Below are 20,470 nucleotides of genomic sequence, written 5' to 3'. Positions count from 1 at the left end.
CATGTAGCTAAAAACTATTGGCCCGTACATACTGTTAATAGTGGTGTGCTCACAAATATCATGGTTGCTAGAAATCTTTATTTTTAACATGTATGCTGCTGCAGCGTTTGGGCCAACCCTATTATCATTGGTCTTTCGATGCACCTTTCTTTCCAAATGAGAGGTGAGGGGAGTTAATATTAATTCCAATTAACGATGTAACTCATTTGGCTACACAATAAGGACCAGGAATCGTTGACTAGAGTTCAGGAGGTTTATTACAAATTTGCAATCCAGTGTAGTTACACAAATCTCAGCACCATGCTATAAAGATACAGAATAACAATTGGGAAACCCAAGGTTGCCCTAGGAAATGGGTCAAGGTTTGGGGTAAATGGAATGATGCACCAGGGGGGTTATTTGCCCCCCCCCCGCCCCTCCCACACCCTTACAGACAGGACTCAATCGACTAACTGAGACGGAGGGACGAGATGATGCTCCCTGCGTGGACATTGCTGTGTTGCTTAAAGGAAACAATACCAAACTAAACTGCTTATGATTATTCTCAGAGGTGATTATTGTGCACAGTTACTTTTCCTTTCCCTCCTTTTTCCTTTTGGTTTCCTTTCCTTGAATAAAACGATTATTTAAAAAAAAAAAGAAGTTTAGGAGTACCAGTGTTAAGCAAACCAGAAGTAATATTAAGCAAACCAGAAGTTCAGGCACAGCAATACAAAAGATCAGTATTAAAATCTGGTGCTCAGAGAAGAGTTTCTGGTCCTCTCTTCTATACTTGGGTAAATCTAGAATGGTCTAAGGGAATGGTTCATTAGTCTAAGGAATTTCAAAATTCATGAAACTGAAGAAAAATCGTAAAGTATGTGAATGAAAGGTGCCAGCATTGCAGAAGCCCTGTCAAGAGACTTCTTGGGTCATGGGAATTCTGAGTGTTAGCCTAAGCCACACTCAGCAAGAATAAAAGGGAATAAGAATAGAGGTCTAAACCTCTCAAAGTCCAAAGAAAAGGCTCTTCATTTTCCTTCATCAAGGTTTTCTTCTCAGGCTCACTCTCTCTATTGCTAATACACTGTTGTATCTAGTCTCAAACGACGATGTGTTGTGTGAATGCAACTGCAAGGAAAAAGTCATGTAAGCAGAAATGGAAAACAGCATTTTATGCAGAATTAAAAAAAAGGCCTAGTAAGGGTTGGTTTAAAATATTCAATGGTGCACATTTAATATGTGCGTGCAGGTTTAAACACAAATTAATATAACTTGTCAGTGCATTAAATTAATATTGCATGTGGCATACAGGAATGTTTTAATAATTATGTGTAAGTATGGCTAAGAACTACAATATGTATGAAATATATGTGTAAGATTAGTGCGCACATTACATAAATCTATTAGTTTTTCCAGAGTAAACCTCATTTAAATATGAGAGTATGGTTTATTCATCAAGTCATCAAAGACTGTCTCATTTAATACTGTAAAGGCACACCGTGTTATGAATAAATTCCCTAATTCTACAGTGAATGAACTTCAATAATAAGGTCAAGTGCAACATTTCATATTATTGTTATGTCCCATAGGAAACGTGTACTAATTGCATTTTTAGGTTATGTATTTGGGACGTGTAAAGGTGGTGTCAAAATTACACTATACCAATCCTCCCCCTCCCCGATGGTGAATCAAGCCATCACAATATCACTGTATTCCTATCTACACTAATCCTGTATTCCTGCTGCTCTTAACGTGGGATTTGTCAGCATTGCTTACCCAGGGGGGTTACAGCTGTTGAGCAAATTAAATAATTTACCAGATCAATAAAGTATGTATGTACATATATATATACATAAAAAAGCAAAACTGAAAAGGTTTAAATGCACTGTAAATGTGAAGGAATTTAAAATTGGAGGTATCCTAATATTGATTCGTAAGAGCCGCATAAATACATGAAACCAAAAAAATGTATGGACATTTTGTGCCACTTAAGAGAACTACCTTGTGTGCACATGTGCAACTTGTGAAAGGGCATAATGCCATCACTCACAGCGAAGCAAGTGAGTGACAGAAGTACTGGTATGTGCTGACAAAAAGAGTGTGCTTTAAGAGCAAAAAAAAAGGCAATATTCTAGAGCCTTTTATAAATAAATCTACACATAGGAGCTTTTCAATCTTCCCATTGAAGATAAGCTTCTGATTTTTTTGTTTGTGAATTAAATTAAATAGGTTGAAATGTGTGTATGTGCGTGATGTATATTTATTTCTGTATTTGTGTGTATTCATATGAGATTCAAGTTGTACAAGTTGCTAAGGCCGAAGTCCGTGGTTTCCAGTTGTATTTCACTGGGGTTCCATAGAAGGCAAAAGTAACAATTACTGTTTAGTTCCAAATGGGTTCATCTTCCAATGCCACTTTACTTCTACTTGCACTCATCTGTTACTCACTACGGATTCATCTGTGCTCCATTATATTTTCAACATAGACGTACCTTTTACGTGCCCATCCGCCAATCTTTCTTCTCCGCACACCCTTTGCCTTTACATTCAAATACCTGTCCCCAACATTTTGTCAGAATATATAATATTATTCCTGTCTTTTCTACATGCTGCAATTTTTCTGCATTCAGCACATATCTTTGTTTTCAGATCATTAACCGTAGAAGCCTAGAACAATACTGTGCTATTACGGTTATAAAGTTTCTCATTTGAAAGCTAAAGAGCGGTTTGAAGACCTCACCACATGAGAAGTTGCCTTTAAATATGAAACAAATATCACTCTAGGTATTCGATTCTCAAAGGGCACTAGCAAATATATTACCTTTGGCAAAAAAGGTACATTTATTCACAGTTGTAGTCCTCTCTAGTTCTCTGTACCTTTCTTTGGTTCCTTAATATCCCTATTGAAGCTGTTCGAACTAAATCTGCATCAAACGGTTACAAAGCGTGTGAACCAGGGGTGGCTGGTGTTCATGGGCGAGATGGGGGCCGCCCTACCACCCTTGGGGGATTAAAGAAATTTTTTTTTTTTTTTTTTTTTATTGAGAGTTCATATATAACAATACAATACAGTACAAGAGACATGACCTATTTGAGATCCAATTAATACAGTCTAGAAGAAAAGAATATTAAAAACAACCATACAGTTTTTAGTTATAACATTTAAATTATAAAGTGCAAAATTGTGTAAGAGCAAACAGGCAATAGACTTTCACTAATATTCAAAAGATTTTGTTAGAGTTAAAAAAAAATATAGGAGAAGGAGGAGCTTGGCGGGCATCCGAGATGGCCGCGTGAGCACAGCGCTCCCCGGACCCCCGCCGCTCCCGGCTTGATATCCTGATTTAATCCTGAATTTTTGCGAGGATTCATATAGAGGACGTTGGGCTGATCTACCTGGACTTTTCGTAAACGGATTTGGACATCGGGTGCCTGAATTATGTTCACTTGAACTTTTGGGCTCCGCCCTCGAAGTGCGCCCGGGACTGGGTGAGGTTTGGTGGCCGTCTTGGAGTTGAACAACAACGGCAGGGGGATTGGTCTTGTGAGTCCCCCTCTTAAGTTTCGGTTTCGTTTCTGCCTCAGACTGGGACATTGGTGAGAGGGCTGGGCCAGAGCTGCGGCCGTGATACACGTAGGTTGTCTGGCCCTTGGCTGCACTGTTTCTGGAGTGGGCTGCCTCTATCCTGGTGCTCCACCTCTTGTAGTCCTTTGGTCCAGGGGCCTCCATTTCTGGTGCCCGGTCTGTCGACCCTGGTGACATTGCTCGTGACGCATCTTCAAAATGGCGGGCAGAGGGGACCGAGAGACGCGCAAGACGAAGACACCTCTGCGCGGGGGTCCGGTTCAATCTAATGTCATGGATCGTTATACCCACTCTAAGGGGTCCCCCGGAGCGGCCCTGCCCGGTCCCACTGCGTCGGACCAAGTACTGGATGCGTTGCCGGAGCCCTCCTTGCAGGACATCATGGGCGCCATTTCTGGCATGAGGGAATCCATAGGCCACCAGTATGAAACTTTGGCCCACAAACTTGACACTGTGGCGATTGAGGTGAATTTGATTCGAGCCGATCTCTCCAAGACGAACGAAAAGGTGAAGTCGTTGGATATCAAATCTTCCAGCCTCACGACGGACGTCTCTGATATTCAGACGGAGATTGGCAATCTCCGCAGGGTGAACGATTTCATGACCCGGCGCTTGGAGGATTTTGAGAACAGGGCACGTCGCTGTAATGTTCGCGTGGTTGGTGTGCCGGAGAATCCAGAACCCCACTCGGTTGATCTCCTGGTTGAAGATCTTATCCAGAATCACCTTTCACCGTCTGGCCTTAGTAAATTTTTCACAGTGGAGCGCGCACATCGTGTTCCGGGGGGCCAGGGCAAGCCAGGCGCCCCGCCGAGACCTATTGTTGCCAAGCTTTTCCACTACAGAGATCGGGACGCTATCCTGCAGGCCTCGCGGGTGAAGGGCCCAGTAGCCTTTGAAAATGCCACTGTGAACTTTTATCCGGACTTTTCCCAACAGGTCCAGAAGCAGCGGTTGGGATTTCGTGGTGCCAAGAAACGTCTTAGGGACTTGGGGATGCGTTACGCAATGCTCTTTCCGACCAGGCTGCGGGTGGAGTATGATGATCGAACTTTCTTTTTTGATCGGCCAGAGGCTGTGAATGACTGGCTGGACTCCCTGCCTAATCGACCTCCTGAGACTGAGTCCGAAGCCCACCCGGGCGGTGCTGAAGGTGATGTTGAGAGCTGAACGTTTCGTTTTTGACTGATGCCTTGTTTTGTCTGACTTTTCCAGGGATGTAAGCCTATGTTCCTCTACCTCATATGTGTTTTGATGTATGGTCTTATTCTCGTTATTTGTTGATCGGGGGGCGGGTGGAACGGAGCCTTTCCTCCTCCGGGGTCTTCGTGTAGAATAGGGGTTCTTGGGCGACAGGCACACTGCAGGTTGGGGTGGCTTTTTAGCTTTTTGCAGGGGTGCAGGGTGGGGGGTGTTTTCTTGTTATTTGGGGGGTGGGTGGTTGGGAAGTTCGTTGTTTGTCTGTTCTGTGTTCAAGGCGACTTTATTCTGTATTTGAATTGCTTTTTGTGGTTGTGCTCATTGATGGGGGGTTTGGGCTTTGTCGGGTGGGATGGTGGTAGTGGGTTGAGATTTGTTTCGTGGAACGTTAATGGTCTGGGTGATCGTATCAAACGCAGTGTGGTGTTGAAATGTATACGACGTTTATCTCCTGACATTGTTTTCCTGCAGGAGACTCATTTGATAGGCAATGTCTGTCATGCAATGAACAGGTGGGGCTATCGCCTCGTAGCACATTCGGGGTTTACCTCGGGTTCCAGGGGTGTGGGTATTCTCATTCGGGCTTCCCTCCCCCTGGCTATTGATGATGTTATACAGGATGACCGGGGGCGGTATGCTGTCCTTGTGGGTCGGTATGAAGGCCGTACCCTCTCCTTATTAACTGTTTATGTGCCCCCCGGCTTGCAGACTTCCACCTTTTCAGATTTGGGCCGTGTCTTGTTGGACCTTCCTGATAGTACTCTCTTTCTGGCTGGTGACTTTAATTCGGTAGTCTCTGGCCTTCATGATCGCCACCCCCCTAGGGATACCCCGGCGGCTCAGCAGTGGTTGGGTGGCTTTCACTCCGGGGCCCATGGGAGTTTGTCTCGGCTGGATTATTTCCTGATGCCTGCGACACAGTCCCCGGCTGTGCGTGAGATTGTGCACATGCCCAGGGGTATCTCTGACCACTCTCCGCTCTGGCTTCGTTTTGAGGTTGGGGTGGAAGCAGTGGGCTTGGTCGCTCCCATTAATCCGTGGTACCTTACCTCCCCTGAGACCCGCACCCTTTTACTTAAGTCCCTCGACTCGTATTTTCTGGATAACGAGGGGTCGGTTACATCTGCTGTGTCCCTGTGGGAGGCCTTTAAGACTGTGATTCGTGGGCAGGCCCTCTCCCTTATTGTTGAGGCCAAGAGAGCGAGGAATAGAGAAGTGGTTGATCTTGAGGGGGAAATTTCTGTACTGGAGCAGGGCTTGGAATCTGGTGTCACGCCTGAGAAGCTTCATGCCCTGGGTCTGAAACAATTTGCTTATAAGTCCTTGGTCACGGATGCAGCCAAAGTGATGTTTCGGGAGCAACAGGGACGTTTGTATGATGTGGGTGACAAAGCGGGTAAATTGCTGGCGTGGCTGGATAAGAAGGAGAGAGCTAATCGTGTGGTACCCGTGATTCAGTCTGCATGTGGTGTGAGTGTAACGGACCCGATTGGGATAGTTGACCGGTTTGCCGAGTACTTCCGTGTGGTGTATACCCCTGTGTCTGTGAGGGATGTGGTTGACTCTCGCCTTCTGTTGCGTGATATAGCCCTGCCCATTGTTTCTGATTCGGACCGTGTGGCGTTAGACTCCCCCTTTACGGTTGATGAGATAGCTACTGCCATCCGTTCCCTCCGTTCTGGCAAAGCATTGGGCCCGAACGGGTTGCCAATCGAATTGTACAAGTTGCGTCCGGATAGGATTGCTCCGTATCTCCGCGCCATGTTTCTGGAGTCCCGGGAACGGGGTGTTCTCCCTTATGATCAGAGACTGGCCACGATAGTTGTCATCCCCAAGGAGGGCAAACCACGTGATCTTTGTTCCTCCTATAGGCCCATATCCCTACTGAATGTTGAACCCAAGGTGTTGGCGAAACTCCTGGCCACCCGTCTCTTGACGGTCATAAGTGATTTGGTCCATCCGGATCAATCTGGATTTATCCCACATCGCAACACGGCTCTGAACTTACGTCGTCTTCATGGCGCGATCGCGAGGGCGGGGCTTCTGACGGAGCCGGCCATTTTGGCATCGTTGGATGCGTCCATGGCCTTCGACACGGTGGAGTGGCCCTATCTTTGGGCGGCTCTTGAGAAATTTGGTTTTCGGCCTGACTTTATTGGTTGGGTCCAGTTGCTGTACGCGGCACCTCTGGCGCAAGTAGTGGTAAATGGTAGGGTCTCGGCTCCTTTCACCCTCGGCAGGGGTACCCGTCAGGGATGCCCCTTGTCTCCATTACTGTTTGCTCTCGCCTTGGAACCGTTGGCTGCCTGGCTCCGGTGGGAACCGTCTCTCAAGGGGATTCGCTGGTCTCCGGACTTTGAGGACCGCGTTTCGCTTTACGCGGACGATATCCTTTTATACCTCACCTCCCCGCGTAAATCTCTGTCTGTTCTGTTTGATGTTCTTGCTTCTTTTGGAGCCAACTCGGGCCTCGTTATTAACTGGACCAAGTCCTGTGTATATGTTCTCTCGGGGGTTTTGCCCCCCTTGCCGAGTAGACTTCCTATTCAGGTGGTCCGGTCGGGCTTCAAGTACTTAGGGATTTTTATTACGTTGGACCCGACGCTCCGCTTTGAGCGTAATCTCCTACCACCGTTGCTTAGACTGCGCTTGGATGTGGCCCGTTGGCGCAAGCTTCCCTTATCTCCGCTGGGCAGGGCGGCCCTGTTTAAAATGATGTCCTTGCCGCGATTCCTTTACGCGCTTCACAACTCATATGACGCTATCCCTAAGACCTATTTCCAAGAGATTGAGAGTCTTCAACGGCAGTTGATATGGGATGGGCGACCCCGTATCGCACTCGCAAAGCTCACCATCCCCTGGTATGACGGGGGCATGGCGCTCCCCGATATCAAGCGATGTTATTGGGCTTCCCAGTTGTCTGCCATTAATCATGTGATGTTTTCCCCGGGTCGTAATCCTGCATGCGAGATGGACAGACTCCAGCTTCCGGGTGGGGACTTTACTAGAGCGCTTTATTCCCGATCGGCCGGGCGCCATCTTGTGGGCCCATCCAGGATTGCAGTAACGGTGTGGCGGGCTGAGAGTGTGAGTTTGGGGTGGGAGGATCGATTGACGTTGGCGACGCCGCTTTGTGCATCCGAACGTTTGGGCGGGCTCTGGTCTACCAAGGGTTTCGACCGCTGGGATGTGATTGGGATCTGTAAGGTGGGTGACGTGTACTCGAACGGTTGTGTGAAGTCGTTCCAGGCCCTCCAGGCGGAATATGGTTTGAGTGGTAGGGAATTTTTTCGCTACCTGCAGGTCCGGCATGCCCTCGCCTCAGTCTTGGTTCCTGATGAGGCCCTGCCTGAATCTTCCCCCCTCGAGGACCGTGTCCTTGATGGGCATCTTCCCGATAGCACTATTTCTCTTATTTACAAGAAATTGATTAATAATCGGGCGGACTTACTGGTCCGACTTCGGGAGGCTTGGGTTTGCGATGGGTTGGAACTGGACGACGAAGATTGGCAATCGGCGCTCTCTTCTCCCAAGGAGGTGGCCATTCCTGCCCGTCTCCGCTTGGTTCAGCTTAAGATTCTTCATCGAGTCTGTCACTGGTCTGCGTCTGGTTACGATGGGCTTTTCTTCGGATGGGCTATGCAAGCGTGGATGTGGCTTGAGTGCGACCTTTTTGCATATCCTTTGGGAGTGCCCGGTTGTAGCTGCTTAAAACAAAAAAAAAAAAATATATATAGGAACTTTAAATTCCCTTTGAAATTTCTCAGTTAATTTTTCATAGCTAGATTTATAAAGTGCATCGTGCATATACATAACGAACCTAATAAACCAATTTTAAATCCGAATAAATAGTAGCAAGGCAAATTTAAGGATCAAACCCACTCCAAAATTTCTCATATTTTTTCAGAGCCCCTGATCTTAAAGCGTATGTTCTTTCCCTATCCTGGATTCGAAGTAATTTTATCTTCCATGCTTGGAAAGATGGGACAAGGTCTGTTTTCCAGGACTGTAATATAAGGGATTTAGCTATTAAAGAAGCTATAAAAAGCAACTCATCGTGTTCAGTGTGGATAGGAGAGCAACCTGGGACGGAAGTCAATTCATCAAGGACAATATTAGTTTTAAGGACAATTGAGAGATTTTTCTATTTCCTTCCATAATACCTGGATTTTGGGGCATTCCCAAACAATGTGTTTCCACGTGCCTTTTCCTTCACATCGGAAACATTTGTCAGCTACTTGGGGGAAGATATTATGCAAAAAGGACGGAGTTCTATATATCAACCATTTGTTAAAAAATTGCATACGTTTAAAATTTGCTCCTCGAAAAATGGTTTTATTAAACTTATTTATTTTGTCCCATACCTGTTGATTAATTGTAATATCTTCCCTCTTTTTCCATCTTTCAATAATCTTGCTGTAGAGGTCCTGATCTTTGCCTTCTCTTAGTGTTTTAATCCAAATACTCTTTCTTTTGTGTTTTGTTGTTAAGGATAGTGGAAATATTTTCTTTCATGAATATATTTCCTATAGTGAGTTCTCTAAGTTTTGGATTTATCCTGATGAAGGACCAGTTCAGCATGCAGTGCGAATGGATTAACTGACTATTGATTTCATCCCAGGATTCCCATCTGTTGCTTAAGAGGAAGTCTTCAATTTTCTCAAAGCCATTCTCCTTCCAAATGGTTAATATATATTTGTCCATACATCCAGCGTCTCCCAAGCTAAAATTCATTAAATCTGTCTTGCTGCTAAAATTAGGTAATCCATAGAATTTAAAAAACTGAGTTTTCACCTTAAAGATCCACTGCAGGGATTTATAGCGTACTTTTTTTTGATCTTTAGTGATTCTCACTGGGTCATAAATTTTCAATTCCAACAGCATCCTTTTGATAAAAAAATCATCCGACTCATGGAGATCTAAAACAGAAAACCTGTGACTATAATGTGCAAAAGACGCAAAATAATATTCTCTAATATTTGGGAGGGACAGCCCTCCTTGTGTAAATGATAAATACAAAGTGCTCAGTGGAAGTCTGGAAGATTTTTTTGCCCATAGGGGATTAAAGAAATGTGAGGTGGAACACCAAGCAGCTAGAAATAAATTGTGCTGGCTGCTCGGTGAACCAACATGGGCAAATCTGGGTTTTCTTTAAGGGGGTGGGGGGGGGGGTAATGGCTCTTGGCTGCCTCTGCCTCTGCTGTGCATGCTTTTGGCAGGGCGAAAAATTCTTCGCCCTGGAGCCAGAAAGCAGAGCAGTGATGACACACAGGGGGGCAGGACCTGTGTATCACTGCCAGAATACAGCTTTGCATTTGGGCGAACTTCGTAGAGCCCAGGGAGGAGTCTGAAGCTCCCAATTCATTGCAATGGCTGGGGGTGGGCCAGTTCAGCTTCAGGGAAAGTAGTGGGGTGGGGCTGGGCCTCTGCCTCTTCCTCGAGAGACCCAGTGACAGTTGTTGTTTTGATTAGTGATTGGGTGCTGGGGTCTGGGGGAGGGGTCTTCCAGAATTTTCCAGCTTGGGATGTGCACTCTGTCTGCAGTCACGAGTGAGCTCGGAGCAAGAGAACATATCGATGAGGCAGGGGAAGCAGTGATTATTAAGTAAGTATAGGGAGCACGGCAGGAGTACAGGAGACCAAAGCAGAAGTGGTGAAGACGAGAGGTCACGAAATTGCGAAAGTCGGGGCGCTCGTAAGTACCTGTGAGATCATGTGATAAGAGCGCAGACTTGAGGAAGAGTCAGCCTGTGCTCCAGAGGGCCCCTTTCAGCTTCAAAGCCAGATGCCAGGCTATGCCACGCTCCCTGCTGATATCTGCACCGTCACGCGGCCTTCTGAGAAGAACACTACAAATGCACTTCTCCCACTTCAGAAACGCTTAGAGGCTATCAACTCACAGCGTGGCGCTTTACGAGTTGTGTGGTGAAAGTGTTTTACTTTTAAATATGCCCATATTGGTGGTATTATGGGGATTGGAGAATGTACACCGCGTGAGTGACACCTCCACAGACCTGGAACTGGGCTGACGAATTCTTAAACTCCCGCGTTTTTTACGCAGTAACCGGCCAAGGCCTAAAAATAAATGCTTGTGTAATAAACAGATTTAACATTGGAGGCGGCATTCCAGGCTGAGGCGGCAGACACAGCGGGGAATTTCTGGGTGAGGTATAATGAGGTGTCCGAGGGCCATCAGGCGCTGCAGACCACAGCTGGGGCAGCAGTGGGGACAATGAAGGTCAGGACTCGGGAGCTGACAGTACCGCGGCCCCGAGAATGAGAACAGCGAGGGGCCCTGCAGGTGAAGTGTATTGGGATGATGGCGTGCTTAATTTGTGCCTGTGGATAGGAAGTGTTTGATTTATGCCGGTGTGGTGCCGGTGCCTAGGGATTTAAAAGAGCTACTGCAATCCAAATAGGACCCCTTTTCACCGGAGAAACTGGAGGAGAGAGGCCCTTGCGCGCGACCCCTAACACCTCCCCCCTCCCCCACGCGAGTATTTGAGCGCGAGTCGTGACTGCTTTTAAAACCCCTCGTTACATTCTCCTTTGACTGGCAAAGCTTTCATTGACATCTTGGAACTCTGTCGGTTTTGCAAAATAAAAATCGGCTGTATTGAATCAGTGTCCGGTAATTTACTGCGAATTGCGCAGTGATGTATGTTACCCTTCCAAAGTCAGCTGGGAGCATCGGCGACTGGCACGTGAAAGGAAGCGCTTTGTGTTTCAACATTCTTGTTGAAAAGGTGAGGCAGTCAACCCTAGCGCGCTCGAGCACTGTGATCTGGCTGTTTCCGAAGGGGAGGCATTTTTAGTTCACTGTTGATAAAATTCTTTAGGGAAACATTATAGGGAGGAAAGTACTTTACTTCACCTAGGGTGCTTTAAACATAATTATCCTCAGACCTCTGCCAAGGTCAACCAAATAGCAGTCTATTTTCCCTTGGAATCTGCATCTGAAAAATGAAGGCATGGATCCTGTTTGTGGCAGTGTTTGTAAATAAAATGCATTGTTTTTCCTAGAGTGCGTATTTCACACGTTCAAGGGCCGTCTATAAATATTCTCTTGTGTGGCTAATGTAATTCGCAGATGTTTGTACACAGCTTTTAGACGTTTGGAAGCAAAACTACTTATAAAGTAAAACTACTTATAATGTAAATAGACTAGTTTGTTCTCGTTCATAATACTCCTCTCATTTTCAACACGTTTTCATTATTTTTTGTGAACTCCGACATTTCACTTGAATTATTTAAAACACTCCCCTCTCCTGATATTAGGCTTTCTCGCTTGTGTTTCATATGTTTATTCAGTTAATGGTTTGACTGGACACTCCCTCACCTCAAGACTATTTTGCATGATGCAACAATGTCAAAGGATGATGACTTAAATACTAAGAGTCAATCATCCATCATGCTCGGGGTCGCAGCAAGAAATAGGAGGAAAGCCAACACCAAGTGCATTCTCTTTATGGTACTCACTGAGTTTGATCTTCAAACATTAGAAGATCTACCATACGAGTGGTGTCTAAACAGCTGGCGGTTTAAAGTATAAAGCATATCTCCTTAATTTCCACTTTACTTTGTAGACTACTTTTGCAATGAGACCTAATCAAGTAAAGCTAACTGTGATCTATAAGCACTGCCAGCACCTTTTCAGAGATGGTGGATCCTTGCAAATCTGCAGTGAGATGGCAAAACTACCTCAATAGTGATATGACAGCAGCTGCAGAATCCAGTTCTGTTCCACACAGATGTTTTGGCTCACAAGCAACCTTTTTTTAGATGGAGCTCAACAATGGTGTATCTGACTTAAAAGGTCACTGTTAGCGTCACCTTTTTGACTTCCTCAACTGTAGGACTTGGAGCGCCAGATGAAAGAAAAAAGTCTTAAAGAAAAAATAACATTGACCGTTAAGACAAGCTTTACTTGCCTGTGCACATATTGCTTGAATATATATATTATTTATTTACCAATTGGGTCTGAAGGGATGGTTTAGAGTTTAGACCATTGTGCAAACTTAAACTCAAACAGAAACTTCACAAAAAAAAGTGAGGCGTTGCAGCAGTAGAGCAAACTTCAATAACCCTCACAGAAAAGGGCTAGCACAGAAGTGAACTACACAAACGCCTCACATTTTGATGTGCTCATCTCTACTTTTAATATTCTTCGGTCAGAAAGCTCCCTTGTGTTGCACCTTTTTCATCAGTACAGTATGCCCTAAACTTTTCCCCTTGAAGTTCTCAGTCTTTCACAATTTAATACCTGGTTAACACTATTGGTGGAGGAGCTCAGCCGTAGCTCACATGAGGTACAAAGAGGCCTCATATGCAAGTTCACAGCATTATGAATTCCAACAAGCAAGCAGTGGTGAGCACTGTAAGGTGCTTGGGGCAGCGTGAAGCTGACACTGGTGGGCAGAGAGGAGCTGGCTCTCAATCCCCTGTCGGTTGTTCAAGCTCACTCACCACGCTCTCTCGCCGTAGTGCAGTACGACAATTATTTTACGGCACACCACTTTCAAATGTCACCAGCCGCCACTGGGTTGAACAACACCCTCTTTAGGTCTGGCCTATTGCTATGCAGTCTTTATAGACTAAGCTTTGGCTGAACCAAAAGATGTATTTCCCTCTCACCTCATTCCCCCTCCTATAGAGTGCTGGGTTGGCAATCCATTAGGGACTGTTTTGCACCTCAAACACACTGACTTTACAGGAGCTGTGTTTACTTGTATATATGATCTGAATTTTGATAATCATGTTTGAGCTCAGGCACTGGACTGTATCTTTTGCTTTCTCTGTAAAACTTGACCTGCTTTTTCCTGTTTTTCCTTGCATAGAAACACACTGACTTATTCCACGTTACTTTCTGTAAGACATGGATGTATTTAATATAGAAAAGAATCCATTTGTGGGGGGGTTTTCAGTGTAGCAGGCTTTTTCTAATCGGACTGCAAAATGCAAGCCAGAACTTTTGGCTTTGCCAAAGCTTGTTTCCTTTTTTGCCTTGTCTTGTTAAACCTTAATGGCATGACATTTCTGTTTCTCATTACATAAATTGATCTAATTTATTTTTAAGTAAAGAATTCTTTGGCACTTTCTTTAGTAGCTCTTTTATATCTGTCCTTGAAACACCCTTTGTGTCTATCCATCTTTGTCTCCTCCTATACCACGATTACTTCCTCTCTACAGTCGTTTGGCCACTAAAACGACTAATTTGTATTACCATCAAAAAGCATCTCTTATGTCACAAATTAATTTCTGTACTTGCCTACTCTTCCTTTTGGGTCTTGCCGAAAAGAAACCTTTGGTGAATGTGCATTATATTAGTTGTTTCACTCATTAATCTGAGTCTGGCACACTGTTGTATGAAAAGCCACAGATACAAGCAAGACCAACTCAACATTTGTGGGGAAAGCACAATATTGGTTTGATTTTAAAGTAAGTTTCACCTAAGGGGATTCTTGGACCAAATTTCTCACTAAAGGCTGCTCCCTTCTTGCACCACAGTGTCAATAACCATATGAAATCAACAAATCCAATACTGCCATTGCAGACTCCTACTTCTGGCATCACCTCCTATTAGGATCAAAGTGCACTGCAGCAAAGTCTCTATTCTGCTGCTCATGTTCTCCACACCGTGTGCCTCTCCACAAATAGTAAATCCAGGCTACTCAACTCTCTTGAACACAGCAAAGAGCACTTTTTAGCAGCATTCTCTTGCATATTTCACTAAAGGAGTCTGGGAGATATTTAATGGATTGTCTCCAATTGTAAAGTCCTACTTGGAAATTAGTTTAAGGGCCCCAACCCTGTAACCTTGAATGCTGCACAGGAAGCTGTTACTGGAGTACGTGAGAGCCTCTGTTTAATGCTGAACGTATCCATTATCATTTTAAGATAACTAGCAACAATCCCACCTGATTACCTCCTGAGGCTTGAGCTGGGAGTTTGGTAGATTTGTAAAGTGAACTGATTTGCCTTTTAACACACTACTAAATTGTTATTTTGCACTTCACTAAGAAGGTTTTTTAAATTTAAACTTTGTAATAATTTTTTTAAGACGAAGTTGTGTTTTCAGAAGGGTACTTACTTACGGGGAATCCCTCTGTTTAAACCAAGGTTCAGGTCCGCTCACATCCTGCTTTTCCTGGTGGGCCGCCATCTTGGGGCTGTTTTGGTGAGCGAACTAGTCTTTTAGTCTTTTAAATCACTAGACTATAAAGCACGAGACTGGCGCAAGCGCGCAGCGGGTGCGCCAAATGCAAGCCTGTGTGCGCCCGTCCGCGCTCGGCCAGCGCTCAGTGCTATGACCCCTGGAAGTTTGCTAACCGGTATCGATACTCCGATCAGATACTCTAGAACTGATTTGTTGGCTCTGAAAGGAGCAGAGAAGGGCCAGGAATGTGTATGTCTTAGCTTTAACTCTAAGCCCAGAGTTCTCTCTGACACCTGTTCTAATTGCAAACGGACATTGCCTAACATGGTATACCAGACCATTAAGGAAAGGAAGAATGCAAGAGATTTGATAGCAGGAGCTGGATTCAGAAGTTTTCAAGTGTATCCTTCTGAATGCAAGATCCTTGGTCAAACATAGTACTGAGTGTGCAAGGCTAATTGAAGGAAGGGACATAAAAATGGCCTTTAGTACGGAGGCCTGGACGGTGAAGCATCAGGGCCGGACCTGATTAAAGCTGCACCTCCAGGGTTTTCAGAGCACTCATTGAATAGGCCCCATGGAAAGGGGGGAGGATTGGCGATCATCTACCCCAGTTCAATAAAGGCGGTCTTCGGTGCGGCCTCTAATGCAGCCTGCAAAGCTCTGTCTTTTAGCCTCAACCTCTCTTATCATCATACTTTTAAAGGTATTTTATTATTTAGACCACCTGGAGCAAGAGGTGTGTTTCACGCCACCATGGATAATTTGATGGAAGAGAGCATCTGCAGAGATGCGTATACCATCTTGGGGGATTTCAATTATTATCTGGAGACCACCTCTGATCCAGATACTTCAATCTTAATCGATCTGATGAAGAGCGCGGATCTCCAACAATAAGTCATTGGGCCTTCTCATGTGGCAGGACACACCCTAGACGGTATATTTTCAAACCACCCAGGTCTCCGGTTTACTGGGGCGCTCCCTCTAGTTTGGACAGACCACAGTGCCATTCAGTTTGAGATAGCTCTTCGGGATCATAGAGCGGTTGGAACAGTTATTAAGTGGCAGATTGAACTTAGGGCCTGGAATAAAGTGGACGGAAAGGATCTTCAGAAACTACTCACTTCAACAGCTGACCAAAGGTCTAGGGCGGGTTGAGGAAGAGACTTTGGCGTACTCCAAATGGCTGGAGAGCGCATGTAACCAACTAGCTCGAGTTAAAACGATCTTTCCCAAGAGAGTATTCCCCTCAGCTCCGTGGTTTACGGAAGAATTGAGACTTGAAAAACAGAAGTGTAGGCGTCTTGACCGTATTTGGAGGAAAGAATACTATGACTTAGAGAAGAAAGCCTATAAGAAGTGCCTTCTATGTTATAAACAACTCTTGTTCACTGCCAAAAAAGGTTCTACAAGGGCAGAATTAATATGGCTAAAAATTCTGACAAAGAACTTTTAAGAGCAGTGTCCAGCTTGTCGCAACTTCAGTCTCTTAAAGTTCAGTCTAGTCAGGAACTTTGCGAAAATATCGCCAGTTTTTTTCCAAAATAAAGTTGAGGTTATTTTCTCGGCGTTCAACGGCCAAAGTTCATAAGGAAGTGCCTCAATCGATGAGGAATACGAGCTCACTAGTACGTCCCCACATACGCTCGTTAAGTTTGAGCCACTTTCATTGGACAACACTCCTAGTATGCTCATGGCAGCAAGATCGGGTTCACCGTTCGACCCGTGTCCGGCGACAGTAGCTTAACTAGCTGCAGAATCAGTGACCCTCGCTCTTACGCCTATTTTTAATGCCATGATTGAAACGGGACACTTCCCTAAACCTTGGGAAGGTTGCTTTGATCTTACCTCTTCTAAAAGAGCCCAGCCTTGACCCAAAGGACCCAAACAGTTTCCGTCTAATCTCGCGGCTTCCCCTCCCTCCCAAAATGATTGAAAGAGCGATTAGCGGGCAACTTAGTGCCTTCCTTCGAGAGACCCAAGCCCTGGACCCTACCCAATTTGGCTTTAGGAAAGGCCATATCACGGAGTCAGCTCTCATTAAGGCTACTGAAGAGATTAGAAGAGCTGTGGCTCAAGGTGGGAAGGCCGCCTTGATCCTGCTGGATCTGTCCGCAGCCTTTGATACGGTTAATCATGCTTTATTGATGGACTGTTTAAGGCCATGTGGGATTGTTGCAGGGATTCTGCTCAGGCACAGAAGTGTGCACAGAGACTCAGGACCTCAGTGAATTAGGGTGTGCCAAAAACTAACCTTAGTACCCAAAATCCCCTACCAGACTAGCATCAGTGTCTCATTAGCTCTTCGTCCTATAGCAAAATAACCAATGATTAGACAACCCAGAACATGCGACTAAGGTTACCTCAGGTAAGGTGGGAAACATGAGCACTCTTTCGTTATACTCTCATACCCGTCCAGAACAGGGAGTAAAGGGAGACACTAGCAAGTTTAAAATGTTTATTTTAACGCTGTGCTCAGGTGCAGCATTTTAGCTAATACAAGCAGACATATGATAAGAAATAAGATTGTCAGCATAGTTATGATTCCATAAAATACAAAGGGAGTAAGCATGTTATAAGGCTAAATGGAAACAGGTTAAAAATATACCTATATTTCACCATCCCTTGCTAGTAGGTTATTTTAGAACTAAAGAAGGTGTCTTAGGCTTGCATAGGGGACCCCATACCTCAAAGGAGTGAATCACATAGAGTTCTGCACAAGCTCTCAGCACATGCTCTCGGCATACGAAAGTTCTCAAAGTGTGTTCAATCATGCCTAAACAGTGCATTGTTAAAGGCGCCAGTATCTAAGTTGGCCACAGCTGCATATATGTTATGGCTAGAACATGCGCTGATCAGTTCAAACAACAGATACAGTGTTGATATAACCTTGAAGGCCTCGGCACTCACTGTTCAGACTAAGCTTACGAAGCAAGTCTAACAATGTAGAAAAACAAGTTATTCTCATGTGAAGCAAAACACTCATCCTAACTCTAAACAATAGCTAACGTGTGTGCAGTGTGCAAAAGAAAGCGAAAGGTAAAATGGCGCTTAAACTTCTAATAAGCCCATGCTAACTTAACACTGTATGAATGCAAGGCTCAGCCCCACTACAGGATCCAGGAGAAAACCTGGAAACGTTTACAATCATACCTAACAGACCGGGTACAAATTGTATCCATGGAAGATTACCACTCAAAGCCTTTTAAGTTGCCCTGTGGAGTTCCGCAGGGGTCTTCGTTGAGTCCAACATTATTTAATGTATATGTTGCATCTTTGGCTCTGATCATTAGTGAATTTGGCTTTGGTCTCACCTCCTACGTGGATGATACCCAAATTGTGGTGTCTCTGCTTCCAAGTCAGGAGAAGGGCCTTGAGAAACGTTTCCATGATTGTATGTTATTGGTAGGCGGCTATATGGCGGAAAATTGCCTAAAGCTCAATTCAGGCAAGACGGAGGTGATACTGTTTGGAAATTAAGCCAATTTTTGGAATCAAAACTGGTGGCCGTCTTCCATGGGCTCTCTTCCTAGTCCTATGAAAAGAGTGAGAAACCTTGGAGTAATTGTGGATGATAGTCTGCCTTTTGACGATCAAGTCAATGTAGTCTCATCTTCCACAGCGTACCTACACAAAACTGTGAAAAAAATACTACCTTATTGTCCATCTGACAGACGGCAAACAGATGTTACCACGCTGGTCTTATCCAGACTGGATTACTCTAACGGTCTGTATCTGAACCGCCAGGAACGTTTTATGACTAAACTCCAAAGGCTGCAAAACGCAGCGGTCAGGTTACTTGCGTGTACCCCTAAGTATGATTCAATTTCCAAGGGAATCAAAAAACTGCAGTGGCTGCCAGTAAGGTATCGTGTCTGTTTTAAATCGATGTGTACCGTATTTAAGGCAACTCATGGATTAGGACCCGTGTACCTACAACAACAATTTAAATGGTATATACCTAAAAGACATCTTTGTTCCCTTGGGGCTAGGTTGGTGACAGTTCCAGTTATAAAAAAGGCAACTTGGGGAGGCCGAGGATTCATCTTCGGGGCAGCTAAAGCCTGGAATGACCTCCCATTTCACTTGAGAAATGCCACTGATCTTTCAGACTTTAGGAGGGGTCTGAAGACCTGGCTTTTTGACGTATAATCTTTCATCTGCTGCTCTGCCAAATGGTTAGATAACTAGCACCAGGACACCTATGGGTAACCGTTGCGCTTTAGAAATTCTGTAACATAACATAATACATTACATTTTTAATTAATGTTGTGCTTAACACAGCTATGTCGATTCATGCTCCATTTCTCGCTTCCTCAACTGGAGGTGTTTCGAATTATAACTGTTTTGAACTACTGGACACATGTGTTTTTCAAATGAATGAGTGACATGAAAATCCTACCCCAAATTAAACATTGTCCCAGCTTCTTCTATGCAGTGCTTGAGACCACAGTAACCACATCGTCGAACAGCAAAAGGGCGAATCTTGGCATTTCATGCTCTAGATATGGAGCGGCTTGGATCCCTATTCAGGAGCACAGCGGCTGCATTATTCTGGATCATGACTGTGTCCCTCTTGCAAAGCATGTCCTATAGGTCTGTTAATTCCTTCTTCTAATGCTGCTATTATCCCTCTTCCAGTGCCTTATTTAGACCTAATTACTATGAGTCGCGTCACACAGCCAGCAATGTCCTTGTGTGACTTACTTTTCATGCAGACAACTCTACAGGGGAAATGTAGATGGCATCGAATAGGTTTACCTTCTTGCTACAAACTCCAGACTAACCTAATTCTTATACTCTCGTTTCTTCGAACTACTAGGTCAGAGAGAGCAACTAATTTTATAAAATACTCTGACTTCTACATTAGCAATTAGATGAACATAGTCAAGAACAAAAACATTGTCTAGTTATTTTATAATCTAGTTCATATTCCTCAATAGTTACATTAAGGTCTACTATTAGCCTGATGTAATCACATCCTTGTGATGCAGCTATGCTGCTTTTCTCAAGACATGAGCCACATTACTGATGAACTGGACCCTATAGCCCTGTTGATTAACATATATTAAACTATTTTCCAGAGAGGCATATTTTTTCCATGCATATATTTTAATATACATGAGCCTGTGTATGAAGCCTTGACTCTTATTTACACTTGCAGCCTAGTTGTGACATCAATATTTAGCTGTATTAAGAAAATTACCCGTCTACTCAACTGCAATATGTTATTACTTTTGAGTTGCAATGCCTACTGCCAGAGCCAGTAGCAGTGCGAAGGGCAGATTACTATTAAAAATAACAACCGCATTTGAAACAATACCATAACTAGCTGTATGTTTTGGTATAGCGGTAGCTCATTACACTAAAGCAGAAAACACTCTGCATGATCTCACACACATCATGAAGTGTAGCTATCATTGAAAGAAACACATTAAATTGCATTTAACCGTGTTTCATATCAAATTGCGAGCTGTATACAGGTGTTGAATTTTATACTACAGATTCTGCATTTATTCAACAAGCAATGCAATCATCCATTTATA

General features: G+C 44.4%; 1 protein-coding gene across 1 annotated transcript in view; it reads left to right on the top strand.

Annotated features, from left to right (window-relative positions):
* ARHGAP20 (Rho GTPase activating protein 20) overlaps positions 1 to 20,470 on the top strand; it is a 259,386-nt gene that overhangs the window by 214,847 nt on the left and 24,069 nt on the right. The window lies entirely within an intron of this gene.

The sequence above is a fragment of the Lissotriton helveticus genome, chromosome 8 (genome assembly GCF_964261635.1).
Source record: "Lissotriton helveticus chromosome 8, aLisHel1.1, whole genome shotgun sequence".
Lineage (NCBI taxonomy): Eukaryota > Metazoa > Chordata > Amphibia > Caudata > Salamandridae > Lissotriton > Lissotriton helveticus.
This window is presented reverse-complemented; position numbering and strand designations above follow the sequence as displayed.